The 27,666-nt window shown below is 45.6% G+C and overlaps 1 protein-coding gene across 2 annotated transcripts in view; it reads right to left on the reverse strand.

Annotated features, from left to right (window-relative positions):
• The window catches only part of mid2 (midline 2), a 110,195-nt gene extending 83,197 nt beyond the window's left edge, over window positions 1–26,998 (reverse strand). For both annotated transcript variants that reach the window (XM_062560605.1, XM_037460560.2), the window contains exon 1: window positions 26,708–26,998. The gene's annotated coding sequence lies outside the window, so the exon portion shown is untranslated. The remainder of the gene's footprint in view (window positions 1–26,707) is intronic.
• Between the last annotated feature and the right edge of the window lie 668 nt (window positions 26,999–27,666).

The raw sequence follows: 27,666 nt of genomic DNA on the forward strand, positions 1-27,666 counted from the left end.
AAAAAAAATTTTTAAAGTCACTTGCTAGGGCAGGGGGGGACTGATGCAAACATTTTTTGCACTTTTTTCTTCTGGGATCTATTCAAAAGGCTTCAACTTCAACCTCCAGCCAAAACGGATGGTGTGAAACACAGTCCCTAGTGGGACTAATTTAATTTACTCAGCCTTGTGTTGCAAAAACAGCACAAGGGCGACAAAAAAAAAAAAAGAGATGAAAATGAGCAATGAAGACGGGAGGGCGCTGGGCTGAAGAACAATGCCAAGTAGAACATTGCAGCTGGCTGGCTTTGTGGAGGGGTGCTTGAGCATGTTTTCAGGCTCATTTCAGTGTAATTTTCTCCCTTTATCCATGGGCACGCAGCCTGTGAAGGTTCATAATAAGACATGCGGCCTTGTGGTGGCTGAAAAGAGGAAGGGCGAGCAGTGCCGACGTGTAGGCAGAACCAAGACGTGACGTGGTTCTGGAGAAGCTCTCTGGGGGTTGTCGCCGGCATAAAGGAACGAGAGAAACAGCGTGTTCACTGAAGCACCCGGCGTGCAGACAATGATGTACCAAACAAGGCTCTGGATCATTTCATCGCACCCTGAACTTCTGTGCTCGATTCAAAATATATATATTTTTTTTTAATTAGCCGTAGTGAGTCACAGAGTAAAGCTTTATTACATGAATTCAAAATCCCATGGCACTGATACACAGGGTTTGGGAGTATAAATTACCCAGCTCATCACAAGAGTGCATCAAAATAAGATGTAAATGAGCAGAAACAAAAAGAGCATTCTGTTAAAGGATTCATGCTTTCTGGAAGACGTCTATAAAAGGAGGAGCACACATATGATTAATCGGATCGTAACTTCTCGAGCAAAACAAATCACTTGTTAAACTTTTCAAAGGTGAACATTTGTCGTTTCTCTTCAGCCTAGTTCAAAGCTGCAAACAGCGTTTTGCAAACAGTTTTTTTCTCCCCCCCAAATTAAAACAAAAAAATCGCACAACTGAAAAACTGTGGAAGCCATTCAGCTTCAGTTCCGGTGCCGACTGCACGCTTCTGCCTTGTGGGAGTAACGCGTTGTGTACTGACACTCTGTCAGTACAAGCCCTAAATTCTATCCAGCCCTTCCACGCACTGAATACAGAATTTCAGTGACCTAAAAAGCACTTTAGGTGTGGACAAAAAACCTGAAATGCATTCAGAAAAAAGTAAGGCTAAAAATACCCGTAGGTGTGTGGACACAGACGTAGTCTTCTATGAAAGTCAAACGAACAGCTTTGAGTGGAAAGAAAATGCTGCAGCATTTCAAGACTCACTTCAAAACTGTGACGGGAATCTTTTGCTTAAGTTTTTATGGGACGATTTGACGAAGTTAAGTCAATTTCCTTCACATCTGCTCACATCTGGCCCATGAAACTGGATGAAACGTCTCACACACTCTGACAGTACCTGTGTTACATCTAGTAAAAGATATACTTGGGCTGCCCCCGTGTTGAGGGGTTGGGCAGAGTGGGAAGAGAATGAACTACGGCTTTGATTGGCATGTCATGAGCAAGGTGCAAAATAAACGTCCCCCTTTGGCACATGCGGCAACACCGAGACTCCCAACGGACGCCAGTACCTGTTTCCCATGAGTCCAACCGGGGGTCTAAAAAGCCCCCGAGCAGATCTGTTCCCGAGGCAACCCACCAACCACCCAGTCGCATTTTAGATGTCGGAGCTTGAAAAGAGCGGGAGAGTGAAACGGGCTCTTTGTGCAGAACAAAGTTCTACGGAGGCATATTTTCAGTAGGGGACTCCCCTCGAGTCAGAGCCCAGGTAAAAATTTAGTATACTTTAGTGTATTAGAAATATGAGTGAAGTACATGAATTATAAACCAAGTATGCTTCCACTTGTTGTGCTTTATTTAAAGAGTATTTAATATGTACTTTTTTAAAGTATACTTCAAAAAAGATGTAATTAAGTTCATCTTAATAGTCCAAACAGGAAGCATACTAATTTACAAGTAATCAAATTATTTTTTAAATATACTTTTTGAAAGTGTACTTTGTTGTTAATGTATTTTAAATTGTTTTAAGACCAATTTGCTCCACGCCCTGGGAGCCAAATTTACTTGTTTTCAGGATGAGACATCTTAATTGAAACTCTTCCTAAATTAAGTCAAATGATTTTACAAGAAAGAGCTAGGTAGGTCTGAAAACAATACCAACTACTTTTTTCTTGATATAAGTTTATTATCACTTGGTTACATTTTTTTTAGATAAGCAGTTTTTGCAGTGTGTCAAAACATTTTTTAGAAATAAGCTATTTTTTTGGCTGAAAACATTACACGTTGTAATCCATTCAATGTCATAATCATTAAACAATACATTAAATCATCATGCTAGCTTACTTCTCTGTCATGGGGTCCTAAAATTCTGTCAGGGACTTCAACACCAGTGCTGCAAAGGTACTGCTTGTACTGTTTAGTCGGTCGGTTCCCACATCCAATCAGTGTGCGCAGCATCATCGACGTCCAATCACTATGTAGCAGTTTGGGCGGCAATTAGCTACAGTAGCCAATTAGTAACGGTTAATGTTTGAAATTCATCAGTGATACTACTCAGGCGGTAACAGGGCAAAGTTAGCACAATGTATGGGTTGTTTTATTTCGTAGACGGGTCCGTTATTGCAGATAGTACATCTATTATACAGGATGCAAATATAAATACTGGTGTTACCGTCACCTGCAAAGACATCCAGTCCCAGGAAGGCTGGATAGAGGTGATTTTGCCAGCTAAACGCAGACGAGATCCGAAGCCGGTTGCAGCCAAACTGCTGTTTATGGCGGGTAAGTTCTAAAACATTTGAAATGTTCTGAATACTCTTTGTAACCGACTACTGTCATGCAATTCAACGTTACTGATGATGAAGTGCTTAAAACATATGGCACTTTTCTTTTACATGGTACCTACTCGCCTCGCCTCTTACGGAATAAAGTACCTGGTACCTGCTAACGGGTACTTTTTTTTAGTACCACCTCAGCTAGGTTCCAAGCGAGCTGAGACGATACCAAAAGGTGACGTGAAAGCGACGGGTGGGGGTGTCCTGAACAAACCCGCTATTTTTAAACAGTTTACCCAGCTGTGTTTTTTTTTGTTGCTGCCTCCAGCTTCATTTTAAACAAAATGTGTCTTCTGGCTGTGGCAACAACAAGACACCTTCGACGTTGTGCGTGTGTCGTGTTAGGTCACGGCAGTTGCTGCGGCGCCGCTTGTTGTACAGTTTTACACGCAGTGCCACCGCAGAACTGTAAAACGAGCTCAACTGGCCTGATGATTATACTTGTGCGCTGGTGTGTCCGTCGACCCGGCATATAGACGACCAGCCACGCTGAGGCGGTACTAAAATCTGCAATGGAAAACGGACGCAGTGTGTCGTGGCGAGCCATAATGAATAAATCCTCCTGTAGAGCGTTCACGGAACAATACCTTATCTTTATCTATATTTATCACGAAGGTGCAACAGGCGAAAACATAGAACAAATAAAGTTGGGGAGGTACTCCCGCCATAACGTGGTATGGACATTAGTGCCCAATACTGATGAAAGTAATAAAGTACAAATAAATTAAATGACAGTGACATTCCTGTCTTGAAATTATTATTTTGTATTATTAAAAGGTCGTATTGAATTTGTATTTTATGTGTCTTCTTCACAGAAAACTACAAAGAAGTAGTCCAGAAGCGTGTTGCTTTCCTCAAGGAGGGGGATATATGGTCTTCCATCAGTCAGTCTGGCCAGGAGAAGGGGGTGGTGAAGCATGCTATGACCGTAAACTTGACTTAACAGTTATGGAACATTGTGATTCCAGTTTACAAATAATGCTGTGTCATCGTAGAAAATGTTTGCCATGGGAGTTACATCATGAATTTTTGCAGACTTTTCCAAGCTGGGTGCACAAGCATTTAGCAAATTTAGCCAGCAAATATCTATTTGAAATTATCAGTATTACTTAAAAGACTTTGAAACAAATCAAGTTAACTATTTTGTAATGCCAGGCATGTTAAGTCAAGATTCAGTCTCCTATTACAAATACTGCCAGAGTGATGGATGGATGGTGGATTCTTGGAAAGTGTGCTGTAGTCGCAATATGAAGAAATACACTTGTAGAAGCTATTAATAAATGAGTCTCTGTATGAAAATGTTAATTTCTACATACACTGACACCAGGAAAATTATTTTTTGGCGTCCGTATGACTAGGAGTGTATAGCTGCCATTGTTGTTTAAGGTAATTAGGTTGTTGTTTTCTGCATAGGTGATTAACACCAGTGAGGAGGAGGAGGACGGAGTCTCAGCGGCCAGGGACAGTGCCTGCAGTTTTTGTTGAGTTGGATGAGGACAGTTTGAAGGCTCTGAAAGGTGGGTGGGTGTATATGTATGCTAGTGATGTCAGGGTTGTCTCTGCCACCACCTGAACCCTCCCATACACCTGCAGTCATTGAGGTCATGAAGTCAACTTTATGAATTCAAGACATGCATCCCACTGATCATTTTTAAGAACATGCATGTTGAGATTTTTGCCGGCATTGACTACTGTTAATACTCTTTGTTTAAATTTCACTGATTAAGAAATATTGCAAATTAATGCAAATATATTTCCACACAAAGTTGGTGTATATCTGGTTATTAGCTTTACTGCTTGCTTGAGCAGTTGTGGTTAAGCCAAATTCAATTCAAATTCAATGACTATTCATCTGAAATCTTTGGTCAGTTAGTTTATTGCACAATTCATAGATAGTCATGGTAGTTCAATTTTTCTTTGTCTGGAAAAGTCATGCAATTTTACATTTGACTTAACTTGGGAACCCTGTACTTCTCTATACTTCACAAGCTAAACTGAACATTCGCCCCACTCCATCTTCACACTTAATAATGGCATTACTGCCCTGTGGGTTTGAGTGAGTGGAACATTCATGTCAGACATGCATGCTAGCGGTAAAAAGTATGAGTTAGGATCCTCATCCAATCAGAAATAAATAAAAGTTAAAACAGATGTAGCTGTTGAAAAATGACATTTATATAGGTGCAATTTTGTGTCATAATGTGATACTGACCCTTTTTATACTATATCCTTATTTTAGAGCTGCCGGGACTGGTGTCTTCACTCAAAACAGTCCTAAACAAAATGCAAGATTCACCTTTGTCTTCCATAATTTCTAGCCAAAGCAAATCCCCGCGCACTGGCAGTCACACTGGCAGCGAAGAAGACATGGTATGACTGAAGGACCTTAAACAAATCCTTGTTATGTCTTTGTTATGATTGGGTGCAAAAAGCATACACAAGGGGTACAGTTTGTGTTAAAACACTTGAAGCCAAGACACGTGCCAACCTGCCCTATAGAGAAGTGTTTGTAATTTACCTTTTGTCTTGATCTGCCTGTGTGTTTTTTCACAGGTGTCATTGGGCAACTCATTAGTGCAAGTCCCAAAACGCCTCTATCAGAGGCTGAGTGGGAGGAGGATGTCCCTCTTCACACAGGAACTGGCCACATTGGTGTTTGGCAGGGAAACTTTGGCCAAGGCAACCCTCAAAGGAAAAGGAAAAAAAGGCGAGCTGAAGAAACAGCTTGAGCCAGAAAAAACCAATGCAATTATAGGTACAGTAATGTCATAGTTATGAATCCAAATCCATTGTCATGATTGATTGACAAATCCATAATCATCAATGATTGTATTTCAATGTTATACATTGTCTATCCTGTTTTAATTCATGCCCATGTCTCTTTCCGGTTTTCACAGATGCAGTGAGGGAGCGATTCCCCAACACCGAGGTGGCAGAGATCCGGGGCCTTCTACGGAGGAAGTGCAACAATGAGAGCTACAAGGCCTCTGGTAATTCGAGTCAGAGCTAGATTTGCATGTAGTAAGTTGTCCGGCATTTCAGAGAAAGTTGACTATTCAACCTTTTGCCAATATCTGCTTTTGTGTGTTACTTTTTTGTCAATAATAAAGATCCTTTTCTGAAATGCAATTTGTAATCTGTGGATTAAATGCACTTGAACTGAATTGTAATACAATACACTTGTAGTGAAATAGCAAAATTAATTCTTAAATATAACAAAATGGGGATAAAAGTACTGATGAAATATACTTCAAAACAATTTTTTTTGACCTTACACTTTAATAACATTGCACTAAAAGTACGTGTCTATGATGTTTAGGTTGTAATTTAACTTCACTTCAAAAACGTTATTGTCATAGTGGGACACTTTAAAAGCACTAAATATAGCTAGGAAGTGCATTTGTAGATCACTTTAAATATTACAGAGACATACTTAATATAGTTTATAGTAACTTTTAAGTATGATAGCAGTATGCACAAAATGTGCTTAAACACAACTATAATTTACGCTGCAATGCCTTTTTAAGTGTATTTCCATTAGAATGGCGATCCAATGCAATTGTACTGAAAGTGTGCTTAATTGCGCATGAATCTTGATTTTCATTAGTATCTTTTAGTGCACTTGAAGTTTAAAAAAAGTTGTTCCAATTTAGTATACTATTTACACTAGAAGTGTAATCAAATAGATGTTAAGTTGAATTTAATGCATAACTGAATACACTTAACTATACTTGGATTTGACGAAAATAGTACAAAATGTAGAAAATATACTTAGTACACTTTATTAAAGTATATTTTTAACATTATTATTTTTCACCTGGGAGGACCGCATATGCACACAACAGACCCCCCCCCCCCTCCCCCCCCCCCCCCACACACACACACAGGGATGGACAAAAAGATGCATGCACACAGAGCCCATTCAACTTGATGTCCTCTCACTCACGACAGACCCACACACACACACACACACACACACACAGAGGCTTTTTCTCTTCCCTCCATACTTGTGGCAGAATATGGCCTTTGTTCCCGATGTTTGAGGGAGAGTCGGGGGGGATCGGGGCTGATGGGGCTCTGGGAAATGGACATGAATAAACGGACTGTCCTTCATTGCATAGCATGAGGGGAGCAGTCGGACTCCCCAAGCGGGAGATGTTACATCCGTTATCAAAGGGCCTTTTGAAAAAGGCTTCAGCTCAAACTACCGCACATTTGGAGGCGATAGTTACTCGCACGCGTGTCATGTACTTGTATTTGAACACGCACACTCTGCCACTACACAGACACACACAGGTCGACACAATCCTCTGTGCATGAGATCCAACAGGAGACATCTCCACCGTCCATCTAGTTCAAGACAGGACCGAGTGGAAGGTGCTTGAGAAGAAATTGAAAAAGGGGGTCTTTGAGAAAAGCAAATGAATATTTGATCTGAACACTGTCACCTTTTCTTAGAAAGTGCTCTATTGTGTGCCTTGGCGAAGAATATATCACTAGAACAATCTGCCCACTTTGAGGTCAATGTTTAAAATGAAAGCCTGAATAGCAGGCTACAAAATGGATGAAATAATAGAACGAACCCTCGTTCAAATCTCAAGAAGGGCTTTTTTTTTCTCTTCTCAGAGCGAGCGGTTAATCCTGAAATGCCAATGTGGCGGACTATAATGTTGGGGATGTTGCTCCCCATGAAGAACGGTGTGTCTCGCCGGGCATCCTCATCACGCAGTGGTGCAGGTGAGAGGTTCCCCTTCGGTTGCATTGGGTTTGGCTTGGCTATGGTTTGCCATTTTAATTCCAAGCTCAAATGTAATACTGGCAACAGTACATAACCAAATACAGCTTTGTTTAGAATTCAAGTGCATGGCTTTTCAACTACTGTATGAATGGAGAAACTACTCGCTCTGTTGAAGAATGGTCCAATTACTATTTGTGTCCACAGCTCCATCTCATAGGCAAAATGATTGGATCACAGGGTCTAATCTCGGTTCTCTAGTGTCTGGATTTGGGAGAGATTTGTTCGTGATCACAACTATTGATCGGACTGTCCGAGACCCTCGCAGGCGCTAACGTGAATACTAAAGTCAAGTAAATCAGAACACGAAAACAACATTTGAAAATATCTGAGTTTAGAAGTTTAGAACTTGGATGTCAGTCATCACTGCCTCCAACGCTACCTTTCTACCTAACGTGTATGTGCTGTGCTTAAATAAAAACAATTAAATTAAAGTCATCGTCGCGGTTTTAAATTCACTATTAGAAATGTCATTAACCACATCTACTCTGTGGCTTTTCCAGTGAGTCCAGGGGGTTGAATCGTGCTTTTCCATTAAAAATCCCACCTTGCGAAGCTTCACATTAGGTGCAATTTCCGTTCGAAAGTGAGAAGTTGCTGTGTTTGTCCTCAAAGGCCGTTTCCCCTCCAGCACACGCCTAATAGCATCTGAGTGGTACTTTTAAACGATTCAACCAATAAGCCTCTCAGCGGCCGATCACAGTCTAGAGTTCTTTGTTGCTTTCATCACGGACCGAAGAAACTCGATTTGCCTTCTTTCTGCGGAGAGAGGATAAGCGGCCCCTCTGTTGTTGTTGTTGTTGTTGTTGTGGTTGTTGCATCGGTTCTAGTGGCCTTGTTGTGGGCTTAACGAGCCGATACACACACAAACACACCCGACCCGGACAACTCTCTCCACGATTGAGTGCTCTAATTAGTGTGGATAAACATTAGTGTTGGTAGCCGTGTGCTTGTGTAGAGATAATAAACCTCACTGATTGATCCGTTGTCCCGTGACCAGTGAAAAGGTCACAGGTCACGGGAGTGACTGCACATGCAGGATTATTCTTTGCTTTGAGTATTTCAGGAGAAATCCAGCAGATGGTTGAGTGGCGCGTAGTGAGGCTTGAGATGCTCAATTAAGAGTTCAAACACAGCATTTTTATCCAGTTTTATTGGTGTCAGGAGGAAGTTCCTTACGTAAAACACAGCCTCACCAGTGACTGGATGTCAGTATCGCTGTGACTGTTGTGATCACACAGTGTCACTTGTTCTAAAAGTAGGCTGCATGTTACAAGTTCAAATGCCAATGGTTTAAATCTGACATCTGATCCCATATATTAGATATTGGGCCCTTGTGATCCTTCCAAAATAAAAAACGACGAGATTTGTCCATTTTAATGCAATTAACTGCCTCCGACAACCTCTGAAACCACAAATCAGAAGAGTATTCCATCAACCACCCAAAGATGAAATATGTATCTCTTTCAATCACAATTTCTCATCTGTTGGACTTTTTGGCCGCTTGGTGCTGAATCACAGCTAGATTGCATTGATCATAGCTGAGGGGAACCATGCCGGAGAGAGGCAGGCAGACAAAAAGAGGCGAGGAAAGAAGGGAAAGGGACGAGGATAGAACCCCGGGATGGAAGCGAGATTCACATGTAAAAAGAGAGGAAAAGAAAACACGAGAGACGGAAATACACGGAGACTAAAGGCGATTAGATTCGGAGAGGAGAGGAGAGAGCATCCTCTCTGTGTGGACGGGAACGCTAATCCCCACACATCCAGCGGATTAAGTGCATGATACAAAATGCATGTTTATGAGGCACGGCCCTCAGATGAGGAACAATCTGCCTCCACAGAGCGCTGGCGCAAACACATTTGACGGTATGAACCGTCAGCACGCACACACACAGACACACACACACACACACACACAAACTGTTGGTGATGTCATAACCCTGTAAAGAATTCAGTTTACATAACTAAGCCACATGGGTTTATTTTCAGCTCATATGAGGGCAACACACACACACACACATTCTGACGGATACATTTTGCTTTACAATATGTGGAAAATCTCTAATCGTCCTCTTTACATGACACGACTAAAGTCATGTTTGGCAGTATGTGCGTATGAGAGAGAGAGAGAGAGAGAGAGACTTATGCATCCATAGTGCCATCTAGTGTCTCCTGGAAAACGCACACACCAACAACACCTGAGAGTCCAGCTGAGATTTAGGCCACGGACAGAAGTCTGTTTCTAACGTAAAGCCTTTACAGGCAACACATTACAAGAGGCGACAATAAACGAAGACGTTTAAATAGTTTCCTTTAAAGAGCTTCATTTTTGGATTGCTTGACAAAAACTCATGGGCGCTTATGATAGTTGACACCAGACAGACCCACGACGAATGGAACAATTGCAAACATCCCCTTCTCGGATGCCGCTGAAGGGTGCTGCACACTAGAGATGAATGAGAGAATCCAGCTTCAACTGGATATGGAGAGCGGGTGTAACGGCTTTGAGGAACACGCCGTCAGCAAATTTCATAAAGGACTAATACCAGTAATGAACAACAACCAAATGAATCATAACATAATAACTTATGAATAAAGTCATACTCATTATTATTTCATGTGTTTCGTAATGATGATTGAATCGATCATCCAATTATGTCTTGGGCGTTGTTTAAACATTGTATATAGGTGTCATCTTTTATTAACAACATCTCTATCATCATCTATCAGTTGAAACAGACATATGTTGGATGTTTGAATCAACCACCAATAGAGAGCAGCTATATATATTTAGAGTACTTCATTAGTGTTAAAAAAGCACCTTAATAGTCAAAAGTAAAAGGGGAATGCGTAATGAGACTGAGGAAAGATTTCTGGCTGCACCAGAGACCCAGAAAAATCCATTCCAATTACATCTGGACACGGTACTCTCAGCTGCTCCCAGGGATTCAGATATTTCCGTTCCCGTCAACCGACATTTTGGAAACTGAGAACATGTCCAGGAGCCGTCGTCTCCGCTTCTACGGGGACCCGACAGACTGCGCGTGTCCGGTGACATGCATCACGGGGACGGGCTTCTGCGTGGGAGCACAAAAAGGCCACAGTGTGCACACACACGCCGTGCAATTGCTGCTGAGGATATTGAGCTTATGGGGATGTGCACTAAACTGTCCCTCACTCCCCATCTGTCCTCCTATCAGTGTTGTCCCTGCATCTGTTTCGCCTCTCTCCCCGCTGCATCAATCTCTGGTGTCCACTCCGCTCGTCTTCATCAGTCCCTGCGGGATTTAAACGACTTTTAAGGGTGGATCTGTTTTCAGCTGAATTGAATCCCTCTTTCACCTCAACGTCAAGGCCTGCCTGGGATTACAGCTCTCTGATAAGGCTTCACACTTCTCTATAGATTTGTTTATATACTTAAAAGATAAGAAAGGAAATTGACTAGTGGCTATTTATGGGCAGGGATGACATGTAAACGTTATTTATATCAGCTGAAATTACATATTTTATTGATGTTTTCAGATAATAAGCCCGTCTTCACACTGGCGTTTCTTAAATCATGAGCTGGAACCCCAAACTGGGTCACAGAGTTGCCGTGGTGGATTTTATGAACAGACCTGATTCTCCAGCTTAAAAAAAAATCTGATTCTGCGGTTGAATTTCAGTTCCATGCTGTAAGCTCCGAGCTACTTCGCGATCTTCCTGTTCCCCCTCGTGCAGTTTCCTGGAGCGTCTTGAAAGAGATTTCCAAAGGTGTCATTACTTATTAGCATCTCGCTTGTCAGGAGACGAGAACGGAGGGCCTCATTAGAGAACAAGAAAAAAGCAACAACTGCTTGTCCAATCTTCATTTTCATAGTTACTATAAATCGTAGCTTCCGGCAAGAGAAGCACTTCCCTTTCCTCTGCTATCTCTCCGATTAAGTAATCCTCACTATGAATATAAACTTGATTCTTATCGGCATGTGTCTTGAATTGGCCGGTGGGCTACTCCAGGAGGACAGACCATAATATCAGCGGGAATCTCTGGTCAGTAGCTGGGTGTCCAGAGTTCCAAAAAAAAAAGAGGATATGTAATCTGTACGACCACTGGCAGAGCCCCAATCCTCCCTGTGTGTGTGTCTCTCTGCTGACGTATGAAGGACGTAAATCTGGATGTCAATCTGCACTGTCATCAATAAGTGGAAAGTCTTAAGTTTAAGTAGCCTTTCAGTCACCGTATGCCTAAGTTCATCCTGCTGCCCCATCTTGATTGCCATACAGAATTGAGTTTTTTCCTGAACGCAGTAAGGGATTGTCATCCTCAAACGAGATGAGACTTCTCTGAGAGTTTCTGAAATGAGGCCCTGTGCATCTCTGGAGGGTTGGCAGTGAACACAAAAAGGCAACCCTAATTCAAGAATAAAAGTGAGTAACTCATAACACCAGGGAATATTTCAAACTGCCACTGCAGGAAACTGAGACAGAAACATGCTTCAAAGAGAAGATGGTGAGGAAATATTATCCGAGCACTACATCAACTTCTCCTGTGATAAGGAAGACCAAGAAACCACTACAAGCGGTTGCAGGAGAGGAAAACCACCATCAATTCAATTACATTCAAATGATGTGAACAAGACACTCATTTCTTTCAACTTGGTTTTTACACATTCCAATGAAAAAAACAGTGCTAAAACAACCCTGGAGAATTAAAGTCTTCCAGTTTACCAGCGTTGCATAGATGCTTTTTCGTGTGTGATCTTTTGTTACTCGAGCACAGAGTCATTGGAGGAATAGGTGTGACTTGAAATGTGCTCCTCATTCTCTCCAGCTTGGTTTATTTCCCAACTGTGTTGTCCCCATTGTTACCTAAGGACACCGAACTAAATCTGTTGGATAGTTGCCTGGGAAAGAGAATCAACACTCGGCGTTCTTTTTTGTGGGTCATTTCTCTTTGATGTGAGCAGTTTCACTCAGTCAAATTAATTATTTGTTGGAATGCATTGATCTATTAAATATCTGTAATGAGTACATGCTAAATTTGTTGAATTCTGCTGTTTTTAAGTGAAACATGACTGCTAGTTGCTGTTTTTAGTGCCAGTTCTCACTGTAGATTCTGCTATTTTAGATTTAACTGCTAGTGTGTCCTATACTTCTTTATCAAAGTAGCACGTGGTGTATGTTCACCTTTTAGGGTGTCAAAGTGCTCGTTGTTTTGCATTTGGATTTCCTAACGACGAGGAAGCCGTAGCCAACTTCCACTAACGAGGGAGTATATAATTATAAATAATATAGGTGAATGTCTAAGACCTCATTTCAACATCTTTTAACAGGCCAAAATATGCGTGAAACGTCAACATGCTAGAAAAATGTGTCATGTAGTTACATAAGGTTGAAAGAGAGACAATATTATCATTACGATTTACATGTTGCTACTCAAAGACACTTTACAGTAAAACCACCACATTTAGCACATAAACACAGATACAGCAATAAGACCAACACATAAAACAATCATATTACAAGCAATTAAAACGCAGTGTACAACTTTAGTAGTAAGTAGATATTTTTACATCCTTCCGCATTCAGTTGGTCAGCGATTATCTGCCAGGCTTTTTCTCTGTTTAATTACAGCTGCCATATTCTTTTTTTGCGTATTATATGCTTCACCTCCTCATATATTTGATCAGTTGCTGATCAGCGGCTGAGAAATATGCTGCGCGTGGCGTCTTCTCCATTTCAGCATCAGTAAATCTGTTATCGATATCGTGGTCTACTTAAAAAAGCCGTGGACGTGCACTTATCCCAGCTATTGTGCACCTGAATCGACTTGGCGCCTCCTTCTCAGCGCGACTCGGCAAACGTGCAACCGATTAAGCCGCGACGAGCGGCTCACACTGAGTCAAGCGGCGCTTAATCACTTGGCCTCGATTTATTTATTCTACTTTTGTGCGATACCCCACTGCTGCCGTCCTCCAATCAGAGGGTTGGCGGTTGGATCCCAGGCCCGGCTAACCCACATGGTGATGTGTCCTTCGGCAAGACACCAGCATTGCGCCTCTAGCTGTGACTACAGTGTGTGAATGTTAGTTACTGATGGGCAGGTGCCACTGTGTAAGTCCTGTCATCAGTGTGTGAATGGGTGAGTGATGTCATGTAGTGTTAAAGCGCTTTGAGTAGTCAGAAGACTATAAAAGCACTGTACAAGTCCATTTAGTTTGAATGAAAAAGATTCTCTCCTTTTTATTTATTTGTATTAATCCTTATTCCCTTTGTGCTGAGAGATGAATTTATTTTAAATCTGTACACTAAATATAAAGCTACAGCCAAGACACCGCTGGCTCATTTGGCATTAGTGATGAAAACAGGGGAACACAGCTAGCCTGGTTTAATTATAAACTCAACCAGAACCCATGAGAGTCAAACTGATCCTTGTATGCAGCAAACAAACTGGATAAAAAGGCAGTAATTGAGCTTCACAGCCATCACAGAAAATATAACTTTGTAAACAACTATTGAGAAGAATTTACCGTGGAGACGAGAGCGCCATCGATCTCCTCAGCTTCGGGGCAACATAGGGAAATAGGAGCATTTCAGAAAGGGGGGAGGCCTGATGGTACCACCAGTGCTCCGCGAGGGGACAGAGACGCCGCGCTGCCTCCGAGCTGCGCTTTGATGCAAAGCAGTAAGGATCTGATTACAGGGCAGTGGGGGCCAGATGCTGCAGGGCAGCTCCATTTGAGGCCAACAGTCAAGGTCCCTTGGGAAAGACAAGAGAAACTCAGGCTCGATGTGCTGTCCGCGTCGCTTTCCTCTGCTGTCATTCTAAGTGGAGTCGCTGTCCGGCACAATTGACAGCTTGATACATCTAGGAGTCCCGCGAAAAGCTGAATTAGAATTCAGATAGGGGTTCTCACAGATGAAGAGCATGACTGGGAAGAATGATTTCATGAGAGAGTAATAATATGAACTAATACAGCAAGTACTTTCTTTCATTCAAGCACTTTAACACAACATTTTGTTAACCCATTGGTACCAAACCTCTGAAGGACAACACGCCATACAAACGTTAAAAAACGTAAAAAAAAAAAAAAAATTAAGAACAGAAACTTTGTCAAACCGCCAAGACTCAATCGCGCAAAGCATTTACAGGTTTATCGAGAATGATTGTCTTTTATCTTATAACATATTTGTCCAGTTCTACTTTGAGGAGTAAACGCATGACTAATGCTATATTTCTGTGACTCCTACTGGGCATATTTAATTAAACAGATTCTGGAATATACAGATACTGTGGGAGCCCGGTCTTCCGAGAGGAGCCTGGGGCTTCAGGTGGGAATAAGAGTTCAGCCGAGACCCCAGGATTGCAGTGAAGTCAAACAGAAATTTTATTTATTATAACCTGAGGGGAAGAGGGGAGGGGGCATAAGCAAACTCAAAACGCCGGGTTCACCGGGATCGCCGGAGGCATCGGTCAGCTCAGCTGGACTCGTCCTGGAGTGAGAAGGGCAGAGAGATTAGTGTCGTCTCACCCTCCCTTTTACAGGATCTTGATTGAGGTTCTGATTCAGAACACCTGGGAGGTGCACTTAGGGCCACCTGCTATAGTACCGCCCATCCACTACCACGCCTCTTGGTGGCCGTTGCCTGGCTACCCCAAGCCATGTGGGGCGCTGCTCGCCAGCTGGGCCATCACATACCCCCCCCCTCCGCTCCAAACTACGGAGGGGAGCGGCAGTCCACAGGCAGTCGTCCCTTCTTGACAGGGCATCGGCGTTCCCATGTAGCCTTCCCGCTCTGTGCTCCACTGTGAACTTAAAGTCCTGTAGGTGCAAAAACCAACGGGTTATTCTGGCATTCTTGTCTTTGTTGAAGGCCATCCACTTTAGGGGGGCGTGGTCTGTGACCAATGTGAACTCTCGGCCTAGTAAGTGGTACCTTAGTTTACCTATCGCCCATTTAACTGCTAGGCACTCCTTTTCAATAGTTGCATAATTCTTCTCATGGGGAAGTAGTTTGCGGCTAACAAAGGTGATGGGGTATTCACTTCCATCATGTACTTGGGACAGGACTGCCCCTAGGCCTACCTCTGATGCATCGGTCTGTAGTACGAACCTCTTGCCAAAGTCAGGGGTGTGTAGTACGGTTTCCCCACAGAGGGCTGTCTTCAAGGCATTGAAGGCCAACTGGGCCTGTTCCGTCCACTTTACCCCGTTGGGTGCGTTTTTGCCTGTCAGTTCATGCAAGGGGGCGGCTACCGAAGCAAAGTTAGGGATGAACTGTCTGTAATACCCAACTAGCCCTAGAAATGTTCTCACCTGTCGTTTTGTCTGGGGTTGGGGCCAGGTTGTTATGGCCTCCACCTTCTTTACTTGGGGCTTCACATTTCCTCGGCCGACAGTGTACCCAAGGTAATTCGCCTCCTCCAAGGCGAGGGAGCACTTTGCAGGGTTGGCTGTCAGTCCCGCCTCTCGCAAGGCCTGGAGGACTGCGGCTAGGTGCTGTAGATGCTTCTCCCATGACGTGCTATGGATGACGATGTCGTCGAGGTATGCCGCGGCGTATTCCTGATGGGGCCGCAGTATCTTATCCATTAGCCTCTGAAACGTTGCCGGAGCTCCATGAAGGCCAAATGGGAGCACTTTATAGTGGAAGGCGCCGTCTGGTGTTGAGAAGGCAGTCTTCTCCATGGCCTGGGGGGTGAGCGGTACCTGCCAGTACCCTTTCGTTAAGTCTAGCGTGGAGATGAACCGGGCCGGTCCTAGTCTCTCGACCAGCTCATCTACCCGGGGCATAGGGTAGGTGTCAAACAGAGAAATTTCATTTAATTTTCTGTAGTCATTGCAGAACCTAATGCTTCCGTCCGGCTTTCCAACCAGGACTATAGGACTGGACCAGGCACTGTGTGACTCTTCCACCACCCCAAGGTCAAGCATTTTCCTCACCTCGTCCCTGATGGCCTCCCGTCTGGCCTCGGGGATTCTGTATGGTCGTAGTCTTACGGTCTTTCCCGGCTCTGTTCTGATGTCGTGGGAGATGGCTGTTGTTCGACCTGGGATCTCAGAGAAGACATCTGCGTTCCGGCCAACCAGTTCTCGGAGGTCTTGACCTTGTCTGGATGACAGCTGATCGCCCATTTTCACCGGCGGGAGAACCTGGGGAATCAGGTTAGCTGCCAGGACATTAGTGGGGACCGGAAGGGGCTGATGCCATGGCTTTAGCAAGTTCACATGGTACAATTGTTGGGTTTTCCTACGGCCTGTCTGACGTACCTGGTAGTTTACGGGTCCCACCTGTTCCATTATCTCGTAAGGTCCTTGCCACTTGGCCAAAAACTTGCAATCATTCGTTGGGAGTAAAACCATTACCTTGTCTCCTGGTTTAAACTCTCTCACCTGGGCTCCCCTGTTGTATACCTGGGCCTGCTGTGCTTGGGCTTGCCGCATGTGCTCCCGAACCAGGGGCCAGACTTGGGTCATTCGGTGGTGCATCTGTTCCACATGCTCCACAATACTGCGCTGGGTGGACGGCTGCTGCTCCCAGGCCTCCTTGGCCACATCCAGCAATCCCCGGGGTCTCCGACCGTACAGAAGCTCAAACGGTGAAAATCCTGTTGAACCCTGGGGTACTTCTCGGATAGCAAACAGAATATAAGGCAGCAGTTGGTCCCAGTTTTTACCATCTACGTCGACTACCTTGCGCAGCATGTGCTTTAGGGTTTTGTTGAATCGTTCTACCAGGCCATCAGTCTGTGGGTGGTAGACAGAGGTTCTGATTTTTCTCACCTTAAGTCTTTGGCACAGACAGCTCATCACCTTGGACATAAAGCAGGACCCTTGGTCAGTCAGGATTCCCTCCGGCAGGCCTACTCTACTGAAGAGTAGGAACATCTCCCGGGCAACCACCTTCCCTGTAGCGGACCGTAGAGGAATTGCCTCCGGGTACCGGGTCGCGTAATCCAGCATAACCAAGATATAGCGGTGGCCACGGCCGGACTTTGGTAGGGGCCCCACTATGTCCATGCCAATCCTACTGAAGGGGGTTTCAATAATGGGGAGGGGTATCAGGGGATTTCGGTATTCTACCTTTGGGGAGTTGAGTTGGCACTCAGCGCAATGTCGGCAGTATTCCTCGACGGCCCTCTTGATCCCCGGCCAGTAGAAACGGCTGAGAACCCGTTCATAAGTCTTCTCTCTTCCCAGGTGGGCTCCTAGTAAGTGGGAGTGGGCTAGATACAGCACTTTTGACACATATTCTTTGGGGACAATCAACTGTTCAAATATATCCGCGTTCTTCTTAGTTACTCGGTATAACAGTTTGTCCCGGATCATAAAATGTGGAAATGGTACTTGACTCACCCCATCCTGTTTTTGACCCTCGATCACTTTGACGTCTCTCCAGGCTTGAGTCAGGTTGGGGTCCCGCAGCTGTGCTGAGCCGAATTGTCCTGGCCGGTGACCTTCCATTTCAGCTTCCGGAAAGTGCGAGAACACCTCGTCTGATTGCACGTCTTCCAGGGGCTCAACCTCCGCTGCCCGTTCCGGGTCTGTTGCTGTGGTGTGGGTGCAGACCACCTCACCTCCGTCGTCATCACTAGTGGCTGCTGGACTCCCATCAGGGGACACTACAGCCCAAGCTGGGCGAGTCGCGACAGTTTCTCTCTTTCCAGGTCGCTTCCTGGTTCGCCGTCTGGGGACCCTTGTCTCTGCTGGCCAGTAGCGGGGGAACAGTGGGCTGTCCCGACCGAAAAGCACTGGAACTGGCAGGCGTTCGACGACCCCAACCTGTAGAGAGAATCGTCCTTTAGGAGTGACCACTTGGATTTTGGCCGTTGGATACTTCCGTGTGTCCCCGTGGATGCAGGACACCGCCATCTCTCCCCCCCCCGTGGCACGGGCAAATTCCGGTCGGACCAGGGAGACCATACTTCCGGAGTCTAAAAGTGCCTCTGTGTCCTTCCCAGCAATCTTCACTGGGAACTTTGGGGCGGGGGCTCCCTCATGTGCCCAGCAGGTAGTGAGGTGGTGGCAGGAGAGGCCTTTGTGATCGGTGGACCCGGCTGTCGGCATTGGCTCATCCCGATCTGGACACCCTCTGGCTAGATGTCCCTCTCGGCCACAAGAGAAACATCGCGGGATTGGCGGAAGCCACTGGGTTCGTTTTACAGCCGGCCCAGTCCCTCCAAACGTCGGTCGGGGTGACGGGGAACTGACAGCTTTGCCTATCATCTCTCTCTCTGCTTTGTTTTTAGGATTGGTTAGCTTGTTATTTTCTGATCGCATCAGACCAGCCATTACTCTGTGATTTTCCAATAAGGCCACTAATGTGTCCACCCCAAGGGGCCCCTGCTGGGCGACGTACCTCTTTGCGTCATTTGGTAGGCCTCGTATACACCGGTCAATTGCCACTCTCTCCACTATGGGTGGCCCCTCTGCTTCTTCCAGCCAGCTCCTGGTGTGACGGACTAGCCCCATCACTTGTGCCCGGACAGGGAGGGTAGGGTCGTAACTCCAGTCATGTACTCGCTGTGCTTTAGCGGGGAGGCTAAGTCCGTATTGAGCTAGGATGGCCGTTTTTACCTTATCATAATTTTCAGCCTCTGCCGCTGAAAGGTCCCGGCAGGCTTTCTGAGCTTCGCCGGTCAGGAAAGGCATGAGGTTGTTCGCCCATTCGGTTCTTGGCCATTTCTCCCTTGTTGCTGCCCTTTCAAACAATGCAATGTAGGTCTCGACATCATCATCTGGCGTGAGTTTCGTCAGCACCTCTTTTGGCTTCCGCTCCTTCGGTCTCCCTGTTGCTCTACACAGCTCTACTACCGCTGTCTGTAGATTGGCTTGCGAGGTCAGCATTGCATTCAAAATTTCTTCCATCTCTGACCTTTTGTTGCCACTCCACGGTGCATCCACTGGTAGCGATGAATCAGGTTGCCCGCATCCTCCACCATATGTGGGAGCCCGGTCTTCCGAGAGGAGCCTGGGGCTTCAGGTGGGAATAAGAGTTCAGCCGAGACCCCAGGATTGCAGTGAAGTCAAACAGAAATTTTATTTATTATAACCTGAGGGGAAGAGGGGAGGGGGCATAAGCAAACTCAAAACGCCGGGTTCACCGGGATCGCCGGAGGCATCGGTCAGCTCAGCTGGACTCGTCCTGGAGTGAGAAGGGCAGAGAGATTAGTGTCGTCTCACCCTCCCTTTTACAGGCTCTTGATTGAGGTTCTGATTCAGAACACCTGGGAGGTGCACTTAGGGCCACCTGCTATAGTACCGCCCATCCACTACCACGCCTCTTGGTGGCCGTTGCCTGGCTACCCCAAGCCATGTGGGGCACTGCTCGCCAGCTGGGCCATCACAATACATAAACCAACAACAACAACAAGATTACATTGAAGCACAACAATAGTGAGGCAATCACAATAAGCAAATGTGTGTCGGATGCCAAAAAAAGAAAAGAAAAAAATGTCAGTTCAAACCTCTTTGAGCAAAAGAAGAAGCTTCTTCAGTCACACCGCCTGCAGGGGAGAAGATGAACGGGGACGCGGAATCTACATGGATATCTAAGCATATCGCAAGGAAAATAGCCTTCAACCAATCCACTTGGATCTGCACACTCAGATGTGAATGTGTACAGGGTGAGATTCTGTAGTCACACGGTCCACGGTGCTGCGATAGAATTTGAACATAAAAGGCTCTGCTTCATTATCGCGACCCATTCAAACCAAATCACCGCCATCATTGTTATAGTTCTATAATTGCATGCATTTTCCCAGGATGCTTTGCCTGCACGGGCTGTGCGCGATTGCTTTTTGTTTTCCCGAGGATCCGTTTCCTCCCTCGTTGTTAGAGGAATTTAACCATGTGATCTGAAAATGATGCAGCCGTACAAGTCTTTGTTTTGTGGTGTGAAAACAGGACGAGGACCAGAATGCTGCAGTTCGTCCCGACCTCTGACCTCTGAGAGCAGATCGCTGGTTATAGCCTGCTTGTTTTGATCCGACCAGTCGGTAATGGTTGGCAGCAGTTTCACGAGATCCTCCTTCTTTCCTCTCTCTGAAGCGTATCATGTTTCATTTATAACATTCAATCAATTGGAAAGATTCAAACAGAGATCAACATTTTTATACCCAATATTGTCCATCAAACACCCCCCCTCTCTCGCCGCACCCCTCCCCACCCCCCATCGTCAAGTTCCACCTACCATACATATTTCTGATCAAGAGGTCAACCCTAGAATTCTTAAAATAAAAGTGATAATCTGAGTAATAAAGCCCTGGAGTCCTATTGAGTTTTATGGAGTTACTGTATCTGACTTGATCGTATGATCCTGCAGCTCAGCGCTAAAGCTTTCAGCACTCTGGCGTGGGCCGGGCAAAAGTGTGAAAAGATGTCACATCAGGTTTAGGGGGGAGGTGGACATTCTTACCCCGGCATTTTTAAAGTAAAAGTTCTATTTCTGTCAGCAAGTCACGCCATGCCAAATCACTACCTGGGTCAAATCTATGCTGCAATGCTCGTCTGAAAACCAACAATAAGGCACATAATGTTTTGTCATTGTGTCTGCCAATCGCTTTCCTTTCACTTCATGAATGCCGTGTACTCCAAACATTTTGGAGCACCAGTTTATGGTTTTGATGAGGGCTTCACATCTCAAAAAAGGGTTGGAGAGCAGATTACAAAGCCCAGTTTATCACCTTACTCACGGCTCAATTCGTCAATGGAGATTCGCGAGACAATGAGTGGAGCCGCCTGCAGGGGTTTCAGAGGAGTGTCAGTTAATCGGGGTGCATCGGTCGCTCAGCTGTTGAGGCAGCTGAACAGGCCGAGGTCAAGCTATTAGCGCGGGTCAGTGAAAAAAAAACGGACGTGACCTTCTAACTTAGCAGCGTGTGCTTGTGACAAATTGTTTCTTCTCTCTGCAGAGCAAATAATTAACATTGCTATCAACACAGCGGAGGACACGAAACGGATAATCTGGCCGGAACTTGGCAACAGCAACAGGCGACGGGTAGGGCCCGCTCGGGAGATGATTAGAAACTGCAAAAGGAAAAGATTTAGATCACGTTTGTAGGCACGGTGTGTGTGTGTCGAATTGTATGAATAAGAAAGAGGTACACAATTAGCGGGAAAGGGGGAGGGGACGAGGGGAGAGGAGCAGGAAGGGGAATTGAGCATGCTCACGCATGTGTATGGAGATTCGTGGGCTGCGCGTTGGCAGCAGAGGTCACGGAGGCAGTGAGAGGGTATCACAGTGAATTAAGGAGGCACCGTGTGCCCTCCTGTTGGGATGAGGAGTAGAACAAGTGGTGACAGAGGACAACCAGAGGTTGCTGTCATCTCCCATTTAGCTCCCACTTACGCCACTGTGTGGTCTCCGGCCGGTGCAGGAAGTCACTAATGATCCTGAGGTGCTAATATATCATCGCACGGCTTATTGGCACTTTAGTTAAATTGCTTTAAATCCATTAATATTGTTCCTCCACACATGCACGGCGCAATTTCAAAATGAACAGTCCAAGCCTCACATGATATAAAATACATCGTGCATCAAATCTGTGGGCTGTCAGAAGAAGAATGCATCAACACACTGTGGGACATTCGCCTACGAAAACATGCCCTTTCACAGGGAGAGAATGAGTGGAATTGAGTAAAGCAATCATCAGGTGCAGAATGGAACCTTTTTGTTTCCTAAATAGCCGCCGAAGGCCAAAGGTGGTTCATGATAGTCGATTTTGCTTATTTCACGCTGTCAACATCTCTGGCTCCTGTCGCCACTCTCACGGCGCTTCACATTCCCTGCTCTGAATGCAGCACATGGCGCCGCTTTGGTCATGCAATCTGCCTCTAATGAAATCATCCCCGGGACATGGGCGACAGTATCTTGGGTTTCGACTTTGTGTCATTCCGCCGGTTCAGACAATAGACGACAGAAACCCAGATAATAACAATAAGAACAATGGCGCTAAAGTGACGATACTTTAGTACTGAAAATATATGGGTGAAAAGATTGTATGAGTGTGTTCAAGTCCTGGATTTTATTGACTTTTGTGTTGGGGATGATGATGATGGAGACTACCTCTTGATATCAAATATAGCTTAATCTTCATTTCTCTTCACTTTTCTGTGTTTCTTTATATAGGCAGTAACACTGATTACCGACCACTGCCATTAACATCAGTGACCCATAAACATTGGATTTCAGAGGGAGCTGAGTTTTTGTGTGTGTGTGTGTGTGTGTGTGTGTGTGTGTGTGTGTGTGTGTGTGTGTGTGTCCGGAGGGTAGCTGCATGCACATTGGCATGAAGGGCACAAAGGAGGCAGCAGTCTCCCGAAGGAGGAATGTATTTGAAGAAAACCTCCCATGACCTGGCTTGATCTTGGGTTGCATGCGTGCGTGTGTGTGTGTCTGCGTGCGTATGTGCCACCCCCCCCACCTCCACCCCCCGAGGTAAGGACTGTACTCCCACCAATGGCTCCCATCGCTAATCTGACGGACAGCTCGGTGCCGCCCACCAGCGGAGGTCCAAACACCTGACGGCGCGACAATCTTATCGGCCCCCGTGATGACAGCTGAGAGGTTGCTGTCCCCACGCTCTGAACCGCCTGCCTCCCCCCCCCCCCCGCCTCGCAGTCTGTCTGCTTGCTTGTCTGCACAACACTGTTGACTTCTCGGGACTCGGCTGCTCGAGACAGTTTTGACAGACTGAGACAAACGGCAAGAATGCAGTTGACGACGCGCTCTTTGGACAGAGCTCCTTTGAAAGAGCTCCTTTGATGCCTCATTTCTGTGTGATGGGAGCATACTGCACACATTTAAATGCATGTCGTTCGCATTACGTCCAAGGGAAGACGAGAGGGGAGAGAAAATGGTTAATTATGCATATGAAAAATGCTTCAATCTTGAAGATTTTCAATAAATACATGTCACCATCTATTTCCAAATAAAAGCAACACATTGGGGATTGAGCCTATGGTCCACTGTTAAAAAGTATTGCAAAATTTACACCTGCCGGATTACTGTTACAGCAAAGTGAACATTTCCTACTGCTGCAGCTTGACATTAAAGGCATTGTTCTGGAAAAAACTGAGGTTTATTTTTAATTAAAGTCAGAGGAAATGGGTTTTCAGTGAGTCCGTTATAATTGGTATAAATGCTTCAACAAAACAAAAGAATGGTTCCTTTCACATGAACACCTGCAGGCTACGTGCTGCACACCTCAAACCTCCCTTTTACAGAATTACGCCGTAAGCGGCATTAAATTCACAGAATGTTGCAAAAAAACGCCAACAGTGTCCCGATAGCTATTTTAAAACAACACACATTTCTGCTGCTCCTCACAGTGTTCTGGGCCATGTAGAATTAAACCACTTTAAAGCTTGATCCGATCGAACACTGACTCACTGTTGCACTCCTGATTCATACGACTAACAAGAAAATAAACTAAAAGAATTTCTTGCCACGTCAATAAAAAACACCCCCACAGGCCATCTGCCTGGTTTCTTCCTCCCCGAGGGGCAAACTGTGAGTCGGGATGCCCACTCATCAATCAGCAGGGCTGTTCCACAGGCAATCCAACACAGCTTGAACCAGGTGACCCTCATAATTGAATATTAAACCCCCGAACGGAGGCCGTGATGTGATGTGCTGTTGAAGGCGGTGCCTTCCCCCGGGGGATATTTAGATCTCTGGGGTCAGAAATGTATCGCCAGACACACACCCACATTCACCGCAGGGCATCCACAGGTGCAAGCGGGTATGAGTTTACCGAAAGTACAGCCAAAAGTAAATTCGAAAAGGTGGCCTGAGGGAAGGCTGCAGGAAATAGCCTGTCGCTCCATCCAGTGAGAAGCCTAAAATGTCGAGGAGACATTAGGTTTTAATTTACAAATAAATATCCTGACTAATCTGATGTGTGAAATGGATGTAGAGGTGGGAAGGTACAAAGGGTTCAACTTTTGACTCCTAACAATTTGAAAATTGGCACTGCTGTTCCACCTATTAAAGTACATCACGAAAAGCCCACAACATCCTCATTTCACGGGAAGCTGGAGTTGTATCTGAAACAGCAAGCCGAGGCCCCTGCTGTGTTCAAGGGGCTCCCTGTGAAAGCACGGCTGAGAGGCTGCCTCTTAGAGAAATGCCTCATTCAGACTCAAACTGGAATCAGCTGTTGGCATCCAGCCCGGAGTAAAAAAGAAAGAAAATCCCTGTGACGGGTGTCCTTTCTGGCAAAGTGATCCGTGAGGATAAAGGGATTAAAAAGTACTGAGAACATCCCTCAGCAAACGAAGAACGTGACCAATTTCTTTTGAAGATTGACTGTGGCGACAGGTAGTCGGAAACAAAACTGGTATTGAGACATTTACTGTTTCCATTAATGGAGAGTCTACAACATGATAAGAATATTTTTCTGATTTTTCCCAAAAGGGGGGGCCTGTAATACTTAAACCAGGCTGACTCATTTTCAATAAAGATAGCAATCACTATTTTGATGGTTATATATTAAAGAAATAGCAAACTACAGAGTACAAATTGATGCACACCGTCTCATTTAATTGAATGAGAAGGTGTGTCCATACTTTTGACTGGTACTGCGAGTACATCCGAACACAGACCCCTCTTGAAATTGCATCAAGTCCCTGCGTCCTTCTTAAATCCATTTAGCAGAGGCAGGACTTCAGAGACGTAAACATGCTCGAGCCCCCCCCCCCTGTGCAGTAGGTGTATACATACTATTATTGGATACCATTGCAGCTGCACCATCGAACACAGAAAGGCAATCCTTTGTCACGGCTATAATCACCTCGGCACGTAGCTGGCGCCGCCTCTCCCTCAGGAAGAAAGCGCTGCTCGTCGTTATAACGTCTTTATAATTATCACCCATCCGACGGGCCGTGGGGGGGGGGGGGGGGGGGGGAGAGCATGGACAGCCAGGCCAGCACCCTGTAGATGCGTGATGAATGAGGCTGTCAGCTGTATTCACCCAACTAGCGGCTCCGTCTCTCCGAGAGAGTTGGGCTCCCACGAGGCCCGGCTCATTAACCACAGTGATCACGCCTTCTTAACAAGAGACGGAGACAGAGGGGTAAATGGTTTCTCTCGGAGACGTGAACCACCATTTTTCTTAAATGCCCATTAAAAATGGCCTAACTCCTGGTTTTAAGGTTGATTGATTTGGGCTAGAAAAAAAAAGGATTTCTAATGAATCAATTTAATTATTATTTAATAGTTTCATACTGCACATTTTGAGGGGACAAGCAGGAACTGACACTGGGCCCCACGGTCTCTCTCTCCCATTGTTTTGGTGTGCTGCATTATTGATGTGGCACTGACACTCTACACTCCCGGTCTCAGTGCCTCCACTGTCACCTGCAGCACTGTCTCCACAAAAAGCACCCTGACACGCTGTCAGGGCCACAGAGCCAAGTATCGTGCCTATGGGGCACCGTGTGGGATCCCATTGTGTTCCTCAGTGAGTTCATGGTAATGTGCTTCACTCTGTTGTGGAGCGATGACATCGTGCGAATAATAAACTTCAAATACCAGTACACATCCTTGTAACTAACCACTCTGTCAAACTGTCACACTGTTGCTCGGGCATCGGGGGGCGTGAGTGGCAACCAGCTCAGGTCAGTACTACAACTCGGTGACATTCAGCAAACCTCAAAATCATCCAGTGCAGCGTGAACCTGCTGCTTGTAATGGCAACATCCTCCAGAGCCCTAAGACAAGCTGTCAGTCACAGTAAGTGTAGTTCCAGCCCTCCCGACACTTCTCCTCGTGGCTTTGAAGGCTACGAATAAGTGAAATCGAAACGCATACATGTTAAATCCATCATGTAATGCACCACATAGGAGGGGGTGGCGAGGACACCTTTTGCTCCTCAGCCACGCACTTATTCTTCTCATCGTGCGTGAGCAGCTCGTAGCGGCCGATTATCTCCCTCCGATATGAACACACACACACACACACACACACACACACACACACACACACACACACACACACACACACACACACACACACACACACACACACACTAAAGAAAGAAGCGCAGCCTACCTCGGGTTGGCCGTGACACCTCGGCTCGGAGTAGTTGCTGGCATACAACGTGACGCTCGCGGTGCACAATAACAGCTGGTGAGCGCAGAAGTTTTGGAGCAGTCGGCGACGGAGGGAACGACGCGCGGCGCGTCGGATGCACGACAGAGCTGGGTGTCACGCGCAACGCGGAGGAGTGTTTATGACAACGCCCCAAAACAAAAGGGATCCGGTCGGGTCGCCGGTGGATCGTTAAGGCGCGTTAACGACGTTGCTGTCCAACTTGGCTGTGCGTAACGGGCGCGCTCTCTCTCTCTCTCTCTCTCTCTCTCTCTCTCTCTCTCTCTCTCTCTCTCGGCGTGGTGCCCAACCTGGACACGTGATCAACCCAAGGGAGACGGGAATAGCTCAAGCCCCCCCCCCCCCCCCGCCCCACGTCAGCAGCTGTGATCGGTTACGCCGCCGCTACCGTGCTCGTTTGTGTGCCTCCAACAGTCCCCCCCCCCCCATCCCACGTGGCTTCACGGTGTCGCTGTCATGTTACCTCAAGATGCTGTATGGATGTTATTGATGTTGCCATGTGGAAATTAATTAAAACAACATTTAGATAATTGTTTATTATTATTATAGTGTTTCTAAAATTCTCTCTTTGTTTTAGGCTGCAAACTGCTCAGTGAACTCTCCCTGCATTAATGCAGAACACATACTGTACCCTGCAGTTTAAAGTCTTAATCATGATGTTCATTTATTGAATAAGTGTCATTTAGACTACGTTTAGGGTTTAAAAATATTTTGTGAGGACATTGCATGTAAAGTCAGTCCAGATTATTGACGCATATTCTTGGAATACATACAGCCTCTTAACACCCTTCAGAAGGTTAACAGTTTTGTTTCTCAGTAAACATGGTTAGTTTCAGAGGAGCAAATGGAACAAAATCCATTTGGCCTTCTCCATCAAACCAATGCTGATCGGTTTGAAA

The sequence above is a fragment of the Pungitius pungitius genome, chromosome 2 (genome assembly GCF_949316345.1).
Source record: "Pungitius pungitius chromosome 2, fPunPun2.1, whole genome shotgun sequence".
Lineage (NCBI taxonomy): Eukaryota > Metazoa > Chordata > Actinopteri > Perciformes > Gasterosteidae > Pungitius > Pungitius pungitius.